Here is a 16,893-nt window from a genome sequence, read left to right as displayed (position 1 = left end):
CCGGAGTAGTGTCTGCTTTGGGGGAAGTCAGCTTGTCATCGCATCCTAATTGGTCCCCATGCTGCCGTAGATTTATTCCAAAGATACCAGCTGCTGGAAGCGGCAGATACAGAAGACTCATTACACACCTGGAAGCGTCATCCTCTTGGGGCTTGGCACAATGTTTCCATTCACAGAACAAACAGCAGAAAGGCATGGGAACCTCGCTCCTCATCCCAAACCGTTTCCTGGCGCCGCAGGCAAGCAGGAGCCAAGGCCACGGGCGTCGGAAGGCGTGTCCGTAGTTTTCAGGTGTGCGAGCTCAGCCGCTAGCGGTTCACACGCAGCCGGACTCGTACCACACCGTCTGCGGGTCCCCGCCCGGCCCCGGGGAGGCCGGGGTGCTCTTTGAGCTGCTCCCTCGACTGAAGTCCTCCAGGCCCTGGCCGGGGTGGGGAGCCGAGTCAGGAGACAGACCTGGGCCCCTGCCAGGGACCCCATCTCCCTCTGAGAGGTTGAGCCCCGCCCGGAAGGGGGCGATGGCGGCCACCTCGCCTGGGTGCGGGGGCGCCTTGGGCCGCAGCAGGTGGGAAGTGCGGGAGCTGGGAGTTGCCGCCACCACCGCCAGCACCAGCACCTGCAGCGGCGACGGCGGGGGCTGTGGCGGACTGACGCCGCGGGGCCAGCCTCTCCTCCTTTGGGGGAGCCGGGGAGAAGCGCCTCGTGTCCAGCGGCGGCTGCGGGGACCCGGGCCCTCACAGGAGCCGCCGGCCTTTCCCACAAGTGGGGTCCGCTCCCAGGCCAGGCTGCGGAGCTGGGGGGGTGCGGGGCTTGGCAGGGTATGGCTGCCTGTCTCTCTGCCCCCCACCCTCGAGGCCTCGGGAGCCCCCAGCTTCTGGGGGGACTTCTGTCTGCAGGCCTCAGGCCCGGTGGCCGGGAGAAGGTCGCCTGAGGCCAGGCGGAAGGCTCGGCTCAGGGAGGCGCCGCGGCCGGCAGGTGCGTGGGAAGTGAGGGCACCGGGGCCTGCCGGGGTCTGCCCAGAGACAGGCTGGGGGAGGGGGGCGCTGGGCCTGTCGGGGGGCCACGTTGGGTGGGGCCTCAGCCTCAGGCAGTCTGCAGTTTGGCTTCACATACTGCCCGGGCTTCGGCGGCTTCCTCTCCGAGGCGGGGCGGCCATCTTGACGGTGGGGGCCACAACGCTGGTAGGCATTTTGGCCCCTTCTTTCCTGGCGGGTGGTCCTGGCTGGCCTCCTGCAGCCGGGAGATCGCTGGCCTTCCGGAAGGAGTCACTCAGCAGGTCAGCCCGGCAACTGGGTGTGTCTTGGGTGGGGGAGCTGCGGTTGCTCTCCTCCAGGAAGTCCTCCAAGGTGACCATCTTGCTGCTGGGGGAGGCCGAGCTTGCGGAGGGGCTGTGCCCCTCTTCTGGGCACCCTCCTGTAGGACAGGCCCGTTCCAGGGCGAGGGGTACTCGTGGTGGCCGAAGGCATTGCGCCCTGGGGCGCTGGCTTCCCGGGGCAGAGTGGCCGGGTTCCTGCTGGGGATCAGGTCTTCACTGCCGAAGCTCTCAGACCGGCCGTGGAGCGGCTCGGAGGAGCCTTTTAGGTTAAGAGGAGAGCTGTTGCTGGATGTGTTTCTACTGCTGTCTAAGCTACTTGATCGCGACACGTACTGCCTGTGGTTGGGGACCTCAAACTCGAGATGGCTCGCAGAGGTTGTCATCTTTGGTGCCGCCTGGGTGCCGGGCGGTGGGGGTGCAGCTGGAAGGGGTTGGAGTGGTGGCTGAGGTTGAGCAGGTCCAGGAGCCCAGCTCCAAAGGCCGGGACCTCAGGGCCGGATCAGTGGAGGCATCTGTGCGGTCAAGGCTGCCTCTGTGTGGGGAGCCTCACTTTGGTTTGAGATCCCCAGGGCCGTTCCCCGCAGACCCGTTGTGGGCATCACGCTTTTCCGCACAGTTGGAGCCCAGCGCGGGGGTGCGTCCGGGTTCTCGGGCTGTGCTCTGAGAGGCTGCGAGGCTGCCAGCAAGGCGGGGTCTGAGGACTCCAGCTGCCAGGGAGGACTGTCCGCAGTGAACTTCAAGCGTTCCCTTGAACCCTCCTCTGGTTTCATGAGTTTGACTAAGGCTTTGGCTCCAATACAGTGGTTCTTCTTCTTTGGAGCAGGAGCAGGATCATAGAACTTGTATTGATCCATAATTGTTTTCTTCCAGTTTTTCCTTTTGTCTTCCTAAGGCATTTAATTTGTCTGTGTACTACTTCTGCTCCTCATGGTACTGCTCCTTGTTCTCCATGTTCTGCTCCAGAAGCATCTGGTTCTGCTAGCTCAACAGCTGGATCTGGCGCAAGAGGTGATGATTTTCTTCCACGTTTCCCTTGAGACGTGAAAGCAGCTCACAGTGGTTGTCCAACTTGGTCAGCGAGATGTCCATGGCCTGGTGCTGCTCCTTTAGCTCCTCGAAGCAGGCCTGCCAGCATTTGAACTCCAGCTGAGCGTTGTTCAGTGAGGTTTTCAGCTCCTTGGTGTGAGCATGTAGCTCCTCGTACTCCCCCTTCAGCTGGTGGTGCAGGAAACTGACCCTGTCCAGCTCGCCCTGCAGCCTCTGGTTCTCACCCATGGCGAAGGCATTTGTCCTCTGCTCCTGCTGCAGTGCCTCCTGCTCCATGGTCAAGACTTTCTCCCATTCCTCCAGCTCCGCCTTGAGCATCAGCATGTCCTCGTGCCTCTCCCGGAGCTCCTTGTGCTCCAGCTTCAGGTTCCGATGCAATGTCTTCAGGCAGCTGTGCTGGCGGATGAGGGCCTCATACTGGCAGACTGCCGCTCGTGCAGCATGCCCAGGTGCTCGTGGTCCTGCAGCAGGGCCTCATGGGCCGCTGTCAGCTGCTCCTGCTGCCTCTGCAGGCTCTCGTTCTCCATCTCCTTGGCCATGTGGTGGTTCTGCAGCAGTGCCTATTGAGGGTTGAGAACAGTGCTCTGGGAGCTCAGTGTGGAGTTCCCTACCAGCAGCTTGGCAGTCTGGGTCCGCAGCATGGTGTGCTACTGCAGGAAGGCTCTCTGTTGGCTGCTGAAGGCCACGTTCTGGGTCTCCAGGTGCTGCAGCTATTCCTTGAGCAGCTGCTTCTCAGCTTACAGAGCCGCTCCAGCTCGATGGCCCGGTCCTTCACTTGGAGCAGGTCCAGGATAGCTTCCTTGTGGCTGGGCCCCCAGGCCTCTTTTCCCCGGTAACTGGCGGCTGTCTTCCCCGCAGGGTGTTTGAAAGAGTTCTGCAAGTGCTGCCCCTCTCCCTGGTTCTGCCTGAGGATCTCACACTCCCTTCTTCAGCATCTGCAGCTAGCTCTCTAACTGGCAATTGAGGCTCGCTTTCTCTTCCATCTGTGCTTCCAGGAGCACAGTCTTTTCTTCTTTCATGGCTAGCATTGTTTTTAATGCTGATTCATTTCTGTCCTCCAAAATCTCATATTTTGTGTCACTGCTGCTGTCATCCTCCTGCAGCAGCAGCTCCCTGTTGAGGCTGACTTTCTCCAGTTCCTGCCTCAGCTTGTCCAGCTCACTGCTCATCTGCTGGCTCTTCAGCTTCTCCAGCACCAGGTCCTCCCTCAGGGTCATCAGTGTCCTGGCGTGCACAGGGACCTGCTTGGTGAGGTCCCGGTTGTCCTTCTCCAGCTCCTTCAGCTGGCCAGCCACATCCCTGCAGCGGGCCAGCTCCTTGTCCAGCGTGTGGCTCTCCTTCTCAACAGCAGAGACCTTAGCAGTGCTGTTGTCCAAGACCATGTCCTTGAGCTCCACGTGCTACCACAGCCGCTTGGCCTCCTTCTGTTGGCTGCTTCTTGTCCTTCTCGAGCGGGGCCACCTCCTGCTCCAGGGCCTTCCTGTCCTTCTCGGCCCCCTCCAGCTGTGCACTGGCCAGCTGCAGGGCCTCCAGGTCCCGCCGCAGCGTCTGGTGCTCTACCTCCAGCTTGCCCAGCTCACTCTCCAGGGTCTGCGTCTTGCGGCCGCTGCTTTCCAGGCTCTTCTGCAGCCAAAGGTTCTTGGCACTCATGCTCTGGTAGCTGAGCTCCAGGCCTCTGACTTCTTGCCCAGGACCTTGAGCAGCTCCACGTTCTTCCTCAGCTCCTCCTTCTCGTGCTCCAGCTGTTGGTTCTCCCTCTCCATCTGCACCAGCTTGGTGCTGGTGAAGTGCAGAGTCTCCACCATCCTATGCAGCTCCAGGTTCTCCCTGACTAGCTGCTTGTTGTCGTGCTCCAGGCCCTCAAGCTGCAGGGACACATTCTGCAGGGTATCCAAAGACTTCCTCAGTGTCCGGTTCTCCAGCTGCAGGCCCCAGCTCTCATGTTCCAGGGCCTCGATTTTCTCGGTGGCCATTTCCAGGGAGGTCAGCTTCCTGGCCAGCTGTTTGTTCTCCTGCAGTGGCTGCAGCTCCCTCTCCAGCTTCTCCGCCCACTCCCCCTTCTCCCTGGCCTGCTCCAGGTCCCTGTGCAGCTGCCATTTCTCAAACTCCAACTGGCTGAGCTTGCCACTGGTCTCCATCAGCATCTGGTGGAGGGCTTTGTTCTCCTCCATGTGCTTCATGTGTGCCTCGCTGCTGACCTGTGACCTCTCTCACAGCATCCACACAGCTCAGTTGAGGTGGTCCTTTTCCTGCTCAGGGTCCTTGATCTGCCTGACTTTGTCAGCCTTTATGGTCTCCATGTCACTCTGCAGCTGCTCCTTCTCTCTGATCAGCTCCTCACTGAGGGTCTCCAGATCCTTGTTCTGCTTTTCTCTCTCCAGCTGGGTTTGTAACTTTTCAATCTTCTTGTTGAGCTGTTGGTTCTCCTTCTCCAGCTTGCAGCACTTGAGACCGCTTTCCTCCAGCACAAGGGACGTGTCCTGCAGCCCCTGGATGGTGCTCTGGAGTCTCTGGTTCTCCTTCTCCAGCTTCAGGATGCGGCTGGACACACACTTGTTCAGCTCAAACACAAACAATTTCCTGGAGGCGTCTGACAAGTCTGCGTTCTTAGATAGCTGCTCCAACTCCTAGCCAAGGTGGACAGATTTGTTTATGCTCTGCTTCTGTGCAATCCCAAGGGCTATGTTTTCTTCCAGCAGCTCCTCAATTTGTTTCTTATCTGTGTCCTTGTCCAATTCCAGGTAGCGAAGTTTGGATTTCAGCTGCAGGTTCTCCTTCTCCAGCTCATGGACTTTATCACACCAGGCCCAAGCAGCAGTCAGCTGTTCCTTCAGCATGGCCTTGGCTTCAATTAAAATGATATTATCTTCTCTCAGCTCCTCCATGTGGGCCTTGTAGAAGTCCACATCATGCAGCTTTTCCTTACAGCGGGTCAGCTCCAGCTCCAGCCTCTCTATGCGGTTCACCTTCTCTCACAGGGAGTCCAACTCGTCTTGATAGGCTTGAGCAGACCCAACATCTGCCTCTAGTTGGATGTTCTCCTGCTTGACTTTCTGCAGCTCCAGCACCAGAAAGTCAAGCAGGAGAACCCCGTGCCTGGTGTCCACAAGCTGCTCTGTCTTCTCCTCCAGCTCCTTCTTGACGAACCACAGCCTGGCCTTGGTGTCGGCCATCTCCACAGCCAGGTGTTGCTTGTCCTCACTGGAGAGGCTGCTGGTGGGGCTGGGAGTGGAGTTGGTGCTGGAGGACTTGACAGGGCTCGGTGGGTGCTGTGCCTGCAGCTAGTCCCACTCCTGAGTGAGGTCCATGATTAGCTCAGTACACTTGTCCTGCTGGTCGATGAGCCTCCTCAGGTGGACCACCATGCTCCTGGAGAGGGCCTCCAGCTCCTCTGGGGCCACTTCAGGCAGCTCCAGACACTATAGGTCAAACACGTTCTCCTGGTTGTGAGTCATCTCCTGGATATGGGCCATGATGCCAACCTGGGTCTCGATGTCCAGCTGTTTGATCCTTTCAATGAACTCTTTCCTCTCACACTAGATGGCACAGCTCATCACCAGCAGCAACACCTTCCTGATTTCCTCCATGCTCTTCCCAGATAGTGGTTCTCTGCCAATCATACAAGCATTGGGCAAATTCATTACAATCAGCTGCTGGAGAACTTCCTGGTAGTAGGTCTTGTTTCTCACTAAGATGGTCAAATTCTGAATGCAAAGGTTCACGTCATTGTTGATATGCTTACTGATGCATTGATTTGTGGGCCTGGGATCTATTTGCAGCATGATTTGGTTTAAAAAGATGCCGTCCCCTAAATCCATGTACATAGTTAGGTTGTCCTGGCTGCCACTTCCGAACTGGCCAAAAGTTTTCACCCAGCTCACCAGCGGGCTCTGCAGGAAGAGCTCCAGGAGCTTCGAGACCATCACGTCCATGCTGAGGCTGTGCCTGCCAGCTCCGCACCCCCCAACCCGTGTCCCAGTGGCCCCATGCTGTGGCACAAAATGGGTCCGCAGTGAGTGATGGGTGCAGGGCTGTGGCAGCTCGCACCCGGGAGACAAAGGTGGGTGTGCGAGCCCACATTCTGTGGCTTTGGTGGCCCCAGGCTCTGCCTGGGGCTGGGAGAAGGGCTACTGCAGTTTTAAAATCAGGTATTTTTGAGAAATTGTTAGTATTTTCTATGTATAGAATCGTATATTTAACAAGAACAGATAATTTGACTTTTTCTTTTTCTATTTGGATGCCTTTTTTTCCTTTTTCTTGTGTGCTTGCTCTAGCTAGAGCCTCCAGTACTATGTTGAATAGCTGTGGTGACAGCAGACACATTTGTCTTGTTCCAGTGCTTAGAAAGAATGCTTCCAACTTTAGCCTATTTGGTATGACATTGGTTGTGGGTTTGTCATAGACGGCTCTTATTATTTTGAGGTACATTTCTTCAATGCCTAATTTGTTAAGGGTTTTTTATTTTAAAGGAATGTTGCGTTTTATTACATATTTTTTCTCTAAAATAATTATATAGTTTCGGTTTTTAATTGTGTTTATGTTCTGAATCACATTTATTGATTTGCATATGTTTAACTATTCTCTATTGCAGGAATAAAGCCCATTTGACCGTGCTAACTTTATAATGTGTTGCTAGATTTTCTTGGCTAGTACTCTGTTAAAGTCTTTTGCATCTACATTCATCAGAAATATTGGCCTGCAAGTTTCTTTTTGTGTTGTGTCTGCCAGATTTTGGCATCAGGATGATTCTGGTTTCAAAGACTGAGATAGGGAGAAATCCCTCCTCCTCAATTTTTTTTGAAATAGTTATAGTAGAATTGGTATCAGCTCTTCTTTATACATCTGGTAGGATTCAGCTCTGAATCTATCTGCTTCAGGACTTTTCTGGTTACGAGGCTTTTTACTACTGATTCAGTTTTATAATTTATTATTGGTCTGTTTAGAGTTTCTGTTTCTTCCTCATTCAATTTTGGGAGGTTGTATGTTTCCAGGAATGTACCTATGTTCTCTATATTTTTTAGTTTATGGCCATAAAGATGTTTATGGCAGTATAGGAGGCTCTTTTATGAATGGTTATAATGTCATTTTGTCATTTCTGATTGTGCTTATTTGGATCTTCTTTATTTCTTTGTTGATCCAGCTAGTGGTGGATTGATCCTGTTTATCCTTCCAAATAACCAAATTTTTGTTTTCTTGATCCTTTGAATAGTTTTCATGGTCTCAATTTTCTAAATGACATCTAAATGTTTTGCTCTGACTTTAATTATTTCTTTTCTTCTTCTAGGTTTAGGTTTAGTTCTCATTTTTCTAATTCCTTTAGGTGTGACATTAGGTTGTTAACCTGAGATCTTTCTATCTTGCTAATGCAGGTGTTTAGTGGTAAAAACTGTTTTCTTAGTGTTTTGGGTCTATTCCAGAGGTTTTAGTATGTTGTGTCACAATTTTCATTTGTTTCCAATAATTCTTTGATCTTTGACTTAATTTTATTTTTTATCCAAAAGTTATTCAGGAGCATCTTTTAAAGTTTCTACGTATTTATTTGCTTTTGAGAGTTCCTTTTGGTGTTGATTATTATTTTTATTTCACTGTGATCCAAGATGCTTGGTATGATTTCAGTGTTACTGAAGTTTTTGAGATTTGCTCAGTGACTAAGCAAGTGGTCAATCTTAGGGTATGTTTTTGTGCAGATGAGAAAAATGTGCATTCTGTGGTTGTTGGGTGATACATAGACATATGTCTACTAGGTCTAATTGGTGAGGTATCAAGTTTAAATCCAAAATTTATTTGTCACTTTTTTATCTTGAGCATCTGTCTAATGCTGTCAATGGGTTACCAAGGTTCTCCACTATTAATGTTTATCCAAATTTTCTGTAGGTCTAGTAGTCATTGTTTTACAAATCCATGTGTTCCAATTTTCAATGTGTATATATTTAGAATAGTTAAAACTTCTTGTTGAGTTGAACCCTTTATTATGATGTAAGGATCTTCTCTATCTTTTTTAACTGTTTTTTTATTGAAAGTCTGTTTTATCTAATACAAAAATAGTGATCTCCTGCTTTTCTTTTTCCATTTGCATGAATGCTCTTTATTTAAGCCTTTACTTTGAGCCTATAGCTGTCATTCCATGTGAGATGGGTCTCTTGAAGACAGCAGATACTTGAGTTTTTTTTTTTTTTCTTAATTTCAGTTTGTCAATCTGTGTCTTTTAAGTGGAGTGTTTAGACTATTTATATTTAAGGTTAATATTTATATGTAAGGTTTTGTTTCTACCATGATGTTGTTAGCTGATCGCTTTATAGTCCTGATTATGTGGTTTCTTTACAGGGTCTTGCAAATATGTAATTACATGTGTTTTTGTGATAGAGGGTAACATTCTTTTATTTCAATGCTCAGAACTCCCTTACGCATAAGGCTCATCTAGAGGTATCACAATCACTTAGCAATTGCTTGTCTGGAAAGTGTTTTATTTCTCTTTCACATATGACACTTAATTTGGTGGTGTAGGAAATTACTAGCTGGAATTTCTTTTCTTTAAGAATGCTGAGAGTAGGCCCCCAATCTCTCCCGGCTTATAAGGTTTCTGCTGAGAAGTCTGATGTTAATCTGATGGAATTTCTTTTATAGGTGCAATTATCCTTTTCTCTAGGTGCCTATCTGTTTTTTTCTTTCATTTTGACCTTGGAAAGTCTGATGATTATGTGCCTTGGGGATGGTCCTCCTGTATAGTATCTTGTAGTAGTTCTCTTAATTTCTTGTATTTCCATGCCAACCTCTCTAACAAGATTGGGGTAATTTTTGTGAATTATATTCTCCAATATGTTTTCCAAGTTGCTTACTTTCATTCCTTGTTTCTCAGGAATAATAATGAGTCATAAATTTGGATTATTTACATAATCTCATTTTTCTCAAAGGCTTTGTTCACTTAAAAATATTTTTTTATTTTTGTCCGAGTGGGTTGATCCACAATATTTTGAGCTCTGAAATTATTTCCTCTGTTTGGTCTATTATGTTGTAAAGGCTTCAAATTGTTTTTTAAAATTGCTGAAGCATTCTATTTTTTAATTCTAGAAGTCTAGTTTGGCTGTTTCTTAATATAGCCATATTGTTTTTCAAATCATGGGTTATTTTTGTGTTTCTTCTTATTGGGTTTCAAATTTATCTTGGATCTAGTTGAGTGTCCTTGCCCTCCAGATTCTGAATTTTATATGTCATTTCAGACATAACAATCTGGTTAAGATCTATTGCTAGGGACTAAGTGTAATCACTTAGAGGTAACAAAACAATCTGGCTTTCTGTATTGCCAGAGTTCTTGCATTGATTTCTTATCATCTGAAGAAACTGAAGTTTCTTTTTTTTTTTTAATTTGATGTCATTTGAATGGGGCTGTGTTTTCCTTTCCCCTTGAGGGTTTGACTGTTGTGTACATTGTGTACAATTCATTGCCTTTGTTTCCAGTGTTTTCAGTGGACCAAGCTTCTTCACAGGTCCCTTGATTGTGGATGAGTTCCTGTGGTGGATTTCACAGGCATTGTATGCTGAAGGTGGTGTTATTTGGGCTGCAGTCCAGTAGATGGCACTTGAGATTAAAAGCTAGCCATTAGGCTTTTTCTCAGGTATGGTTTCATTTATTTATTTATTTTTTTTTAAATTTTTTATAGGCAGAGTCTTGCTCTGTCACCCAGGCTGGAATGCAATGGCTTGATCTCGGCAAACTGCAACCTCTGCCTCCTGGGTTCAAGTGATTCTTCTACCTCAGCCTTCCAAGTAGCTGGAAATACAGGTACATGTCACCATGCCTGGCTAATTTTTTTGTATTTTTTAGTAGAGACAGGGTTTTACCATGTTAGCCAGGATGGTCTCGATCTCCTGGCTGGAATTATAGGCGTGAGCCACCGTGCCCTGCCCTGCCTGCCCTTTTTATATATCAGTGTGGATAATAGTCTAAGGAGAAGCTGTAGGGGGCAAGAGAGGATGCCTTCTCCAAGTTTGTTCCCGGGCCTTGGTGGTGTCCCCTTTAAATGCTGTTGTCCTACCATGTTTTCTTTGACCCAAGCTTGGGCATTGGAAGTCTACAACAAAATTAGGTCACCAGAAGCCCCATGACTTTGCAAGGTCCTGCCAGTCCCCTGTGCTTGTCAAAGTCAGAACAAGTTGTGGAATATGTCTGTGGGTAGTCTGAAAGTACAGTGGCTCAAGGGCAGAGGATCCCCTGACAGGGCAGTGACGCTGCAGGTATGCAACCAGTATGGCACCCATGACCCAGGATTTTCAGCCCTACAGATGGCTTTTGAGTCTGCCAGCATGTTCTCCCCTGACTTAGTGGGTGACCTCTGATGTCTGCCCTAGGAGCAACCCCAATCTGTAAGGCTTCTCCCATGCCATCTACGCTCAGATCACCCAGCCATTCCAGACATTCTAGGCCATGAGACTCCACATAGGGAAAGCTGTGGCTGGTTACCAGGTCATATCCTTCCCAGTCCAGTCTTGTGAAAGGAGGGGTGTCCAGTGCTCAGGCCAGGACATGAGCCCAAGCCACATTCTATTCTATGTTCCAACAGTAGAGGCTCTTTTCCCAGCTTGAGTTCAGGCCTAACCCACTATTTCAAAGGCTAGTAAAATGAGTCAACATTTTACTTTGATTCAGTCTTTTAAGTGGGTTCTTCACTGAGGTTTAGAAATGTATTCTTGGTGTTCATACATGTGTGTATAATGCATATGGATGTATCTATATAGATTGACACATAGCACAGATACATGATTCTTAATAGGGCACCAATTATACCATATGTCTAGTACATGTTATATGTACACTTGCTTCTCACTGTTTGCTGTAGTTATGGTCTATAGAGTTGCTGAGAACTCTGAATCAGCAAATACTGAGTCATTGTTCCTAGGAGCAATACAGGTGCCTGCATGCCTCTTGTCACATTTTGTCAGTCTGTCAATACATAACCTTGTTTCATGTATGTTTCTCTTTAAAGACACTTTATGAAAGCACATCAGCACTATGCTGGGGGCCCATTTAAAATAGTAAACTCAGCAACACAAAGCACAAAAATGCAAAAAAGGTGGCAATAAATAGACCATGAAAAGTACACTTGTTTACAGAATGTGAACGGAGGCAAGGCAGATCATTACCTTGTTTGACCATATGAATGGAAAATAAATCTTGGGAATCAAAAATCACTAAGCTAAAGGGAAAAGGCAAGCTGGGAACTGCTTAGGGCAAACCTGCCTCCCATTCTATTCAACATCATCCCTCTGCTCACAGAGGTAAATGCATATCTTATTGCCTCCTTTGGAGAGATTAATCAGAAACTCGAATGCAATCATGTTTCTCTTATCTACCTGTGACCTGGTAGCTCCCTTCCTACTTTGAGTTGTCCTGTCTTTGCTTCAAGTTGTCCCGCCTTTTTGGACCAAACCAATATTCATCTTGCATATGTTAATAGATGTCTCGTGTCTCCATAAAATGTATAAAATCAAACTGTTCTGACTACTTTGGGCACATGTCATCAGGACTTCCTGAGGCTGTGTCACCGGTGCACATCCACAACCTTGGCAAAATTAACTTTTTAAATTAACTGAGATCTAAGATTTTTGCAATTCACAACCTCAGCTGAGAAAAATGACAACTCAAATTTTTCACCACTGCTCTTGCAAATGAATGATCACAAAAGCTTAGCTCTATTTATATTAGTGTTACAAATTAGCGAGTAGACAAATTTGTTAATCTGTGAATAATAAAAATCAATATATTTTTTATTAACTTAACAAATCAAGTATTTAATAAATAAAATGTTTTCATTAGTGAATAATTATTGATCTATATAGTACAACCATGTAAATATTTTAAATATGTATAATGTATATTAATCATAGTGCACAAATATAAAAATAAAAAAATATCTGAGTATTGGGCCAGGCGCGGTGGCTCAAGCCTGTAATCCCAGCACTTTGGGAGGCCGAGGCGGGTGGATCACGAGGTCAAGAGATCGAGACTATCCTGGTCAACATGGTGAAACCCCGTCTCTACTAAAAATACAAAAAATTAGCTGGGCATGGTGGCGCGTGCCTGTAATCCCAGCTACTCAGGAGGCTGAGGCAGGAGAATTGCCTGAACCCGGGAGGCGGAGGTTGCGGTGAGCCGAGATCGCGCCATTGCACTCCAGCCTGGGTAATAAGAGCAAAACTCCGTCTCAAAAAAAAACATTTTCAAGTTTATGGCAACTCTCAATTTCACACTACTTTTTTCATAAATATGTCTCTGTTTCTTCATAATTAAAATGTTAGAAATTTTTTTTCTTTAAGGTATTAATTTTACAATCACAATTGTCTTTCAATGATTCGTAAGGTGGATAGTTCTTCACCTTTACACTTCTTTTTTCTTTCTATTATACAAATATTCTTGAAGACTTGAGGGCTATAGCCTCACTGCTCCGAGCCTTGTTTATTTAAGTTGGTTAACTTCTAGTTGTCCTGTCTCCGGGTCTTCCTTGTATTCTATGCATATTATAGTCACTCCCAGATTCTCTGAAAGATTCCTCATACCATATGAATTAAAAGTAATATGTCGTAATTGAGGCTCTTCATGACGTAAGCCTGGTTCTTGTTTTTAGTCCCACTTCCCAATACACCTGTAAGCTCTTATGGAACCACTGTCTCAAGAAGAAAGCTCTCTGCCCTCTTACATGTTTCTTCCCAACTTGAAATGTCCTTCCTCATCTCTTGTTTGTAATGCCAGTCCAAATCATATGTCATTGATATTCTCTCACTCTGCTGTATCACTGGAGAATATACCTGTATAATCATTACTTTTCTCTGGATTTCTCCTACTCTCCCAGACAAATTCCACACATCTCTTACAAATAAAATATCTAGAAAAAATAATTAGAAATGTGGGCACTTTGTTCTTCATTTCTCAGAAAGGTTAAGTTACAACAAGTAAATGAAAAGTTCCCGTAAAGTTGAAATACTACTTTAGTCTTGACTAAATATCACACTTTCCACTTCACTGTGGAATTTTAAATTCTTAGTTGTAGGCAGTTAACATTTTTTCCTGAGCTCCAAATGTTTTACATATTTGAATTTTGGAGACACAATAAGTTTATAAGACACAGTCATAGGCATTTGGATGCCACATTGCAACTCTTCTTTGATCGGGACAGGCCAGTTCTTTCTTTGATTGGGAAACAGCAGAGGGCAGAATCTTACCAGCCTCTCCTTATCTCTCTCAAGCTTTTTCTATATAAGGGGTCAAAAAAGAAATGTGGACCAAATGACTCAGTTTCTTGCATGTGCCTCTGTCATTGAGGAAGAAAAAAGGAAAACTTTGTAGACCTTTTATAGGGGAGACTTCCTGCATCCCCATCTTACTTTCACAATAAAAAACAATTGTCTTATTAGGGAAGACAACTGCCTGAATGAGAGAAGGGAGCTGATACTTATTGAGCACTGAGTGTGTCAAGAACTATGCTAAAATTTTTTTTTCTCATTTAATCAGAGAAAAAATAATCTAGAAAATCTATTTTCACCCTAAATCAAATTTGAGTTGAAACTAGGAAAGTGAGGTGGGTAAGTAAACTTGGGACGCCTTCTACTCCTTTGTTTGCCAATTCTTTCTCACCCCATGCTTTCCTCCACCCCCAGTTATCAAGTTATCCAGTTAAAATGAAATAAAAGAAATAGCAAGTTCTTTTATTTCATAATAAAAGAGAACTGAGGTTCATCTATTTCCAGAAGAGATATTTACCACCTCTTGAAGACTTATGTCTATGAAGAAACAGAACATAAAACATTTAATATTTCTTATGACCATCAAAAAATTTTCCCTGAAATTTGTGAACATTTCTTACACAAAAGAAATGTTAAAATGAGAGAAACTCAACAGTTCTTACCTGGACTTAGAATCCCACAACAACTGTAACAAGTTGGCCCTTTATCTGCAGCTACCAAGGTTGCAGTGCCTCTTTAAATAGTTTGCTTAAAAAAATATCAGTTCAATGATGATTAACCATCTTATTCAGTTATTGTCCCCTACACAAATAGAAAAAAAAAAAAATCTGAGTTAATTTTAGGAGTCCACTCCAGACTCCTATCTTTTAAAGTTAATAATAGTAATTTCTCGGAATTTATGTATCACTTTATAATACATAAATTTTCATGTTAAAAATAATGTTTATTTTGGTAATGACTTGAATTTGTTTACTCAATTAAGTTGGTTGCATACAATTTTTTTTCTTTAGAAATACAAATACAGTAAATTGTCAAAGGCATTTAAAACTCTTTCAAGTAAAAAAGAATTCTAGTCAATTTTTGAAATGTGCCTACATGTTACATTAGCATTCAAATAATAATATATATCCTCTTTGCTTGGTACATGGGCATGATTCTAATATGTGAATGGATACTGGATGTTCCATGTGGAAGATTAAAGTGCCACAAGTGTTACTTGTCTTCCAAATGACAAAAGTTAACACTGCTTTGTGTAACAAAATCAAAATCTATGCAGCCATAAAAAGCGATGAGTTCGTGTCCTTTGTAGGGACTTGGATGAATCTGGAAACCATAATTCTCAGCAAACTGACACAAGAACAGGAAGCCAAACACCACATGTTCTCACTCATAGGTGGGTGTTGAACAATGAGAACACGTGGACTCAGGGAGAGGAGCATCACACACTGAGGGCAGTTGGGGGGTGGGTAGGGGAGAGACATCTGGAGGGTGAGAAGGGAGGGGAGGGTGGGGATAACATGCGGAGAAATGCCAGATATAGTATGCACCTAAAGTTAAATAAATAAATTTTTTAAAAAATCAAAATCTGAAGAAAGAATGATAACATAGTGTCCTTCTATTGACTTCGGTTTTTAGAGAAGGGAGGAGCTTGACTCAGCTGAAAGTTTTCTTGAGTAATGAGGAAGTGTAATTAATGAATTCAATAACTGAAACATATCTTGCTTTTTTCAGTACATCAGGCACTGGGCTCTGTTCTGGAAATGTACTAATATAAATAATGTAAAGACTTCTCTCACTTATATATATTTATCTGGCAAAGTGAGGGTGCATATATGAAAACATTGATATATTTTATCACTCACAGGACAATTGTTGATACAGTGGCAGTGCTATGTGTTTAATTTTTATGTCATAGTAATTTATTTCACAGATTATTTCTATTCCTGGTTAATTTTTGAAAGAAGTGGAATCTTGGGAAGAACCAAAGAGTGTGGAGGAGGAGAAGGATTAGTCATGGCAGTGATGGCCTATCTGGAGTGGCCGCTGCCAACAAGCCAGCTGTAGCAGAGAGGCACAGCTGGGGCTGCACCCTCCATGAAGCTGGTGGGAGCTGGGGACAAGCAGGATCTCCACCCCTTCCAAGTTGGGGTGGGAGCTCTCCGGATGCTGCTGTAGCTTCCAAACCACAGCTGCAGACCCAATCCTCCTGCTCCATGGAGCAGGCAGGAGCCAATGCCTTTTTTTCCTTCGATCAGATACCTTGCATATTTGCTGGGAAGAGAGCGAAAACAAAGGAACTGGTTGGTTACCCATTTTGGTAACCATTCTTTCCAGTGGGTAACCAACCAGTCATTTTTAGCCTGCACTCCTCTCAAGTGCATCCTAAATAACTTAAACTCCTTTGACCCTCAGACTCTGGAAGAAAAAAAAAAGCTTTTTCCTTCCCTGTCCCTGTTCTCTCTTCACAGATGGGTAATTGCATTTTTGTACTACAGGGCACTCCCCTCAGATGCATCCCCCAAACTGGGAAAAGTTTAATTTCCCCATACCGTAAACTGCTCGGTAATCTCTCGAGGAGGGTCAGCTTCTTTGTCAGTTCCCCTTCACAGGACTCTGAGGTTGATACGGCTCTAAGGAAGCCAGAAGCCTGACATGCTGGTGAAAGGGCAACAGTTCCTTCCAGTTGGACTTTTGGCTCCTCTCACTTTGTGCAAACTAATTGTATAAATGGTTAAAAATCACTGTGTTCTCTGCCCCTCTATGAGTTCAAATCTAGAATTATTGGCCATTTGACAAGGCTAAGGTCAGGTAATAAGAGATTTAAAAGGACTTCTTTAAAAAGGAGTACAATGATTAAAAGTTAGCTTAATTAAAAATGAATATTCATGGATATTTAAGGTATAGCTATATTCAAAAGGCTTTATGTTTTCTCTCTTCATGTGTCTTGTATTTCTGGGAAAAGGTTTTTTCTTCTTAGTTGATTGAATTATTTTTCTCTATTTTTGTCTAGCTATTCTTAATGTACACATGAGAGGCTCCAAGATAACCTCTACTGGCCTGGAACTCCTTGGGAAAATGGAGGAGATGTCACTAACCCTGTTCTCAGAAAATCCTATGTTTTCCTCATGGAACTGCAAGAATTAGAGGTGAATGGATCCCTTTCAAAATCTGTTTGTCTTCCTTCTATGCCTACTTATTAGGCCTTAGAAAATGTATGTTTTCCAGTAATCCAGTTAAGAGATTGGCAGATGAAAAATCTTACAACTACTGGATATCCTTCTGTCTGTGTAGTTACA

The 16,893-nt window shown here is 45.4% G+C and overlaps 1 pseudogene; it reads right to left on the bottom strand.

Annotated features, from left to right (window-relative positions):
• Positions 1-316: 316 nt before the first annotated feature.
• On the bottom strand, positions 317-6,294 carry LOC101052122 (protein Daple pseudogene; annotated as a pseudogene).
• Between the last annotated feature and the right edge of the window lie 10,599 nt (positions 6,295-16,893).

The sequence above is a fragment of the Saimiri boliviensis genome, chromosome 7, assembly GCF_048565385.1.
Source record: "Saimiri boliviensis isolate mSaiBol1 chromosome 7, mSaiBol1.pri, whole genome shotgun sequence".
NCBI classification, from domain to species: domain Eukaryota; kingdom Metazoa; phylum Chordata; class Mammalia; order Primates; family Cebidae; genus Saimiri; species Saimiri boliviensis.
This window is presented reverse-complemented; position numbering and strand designations above follow the sequence as displayed.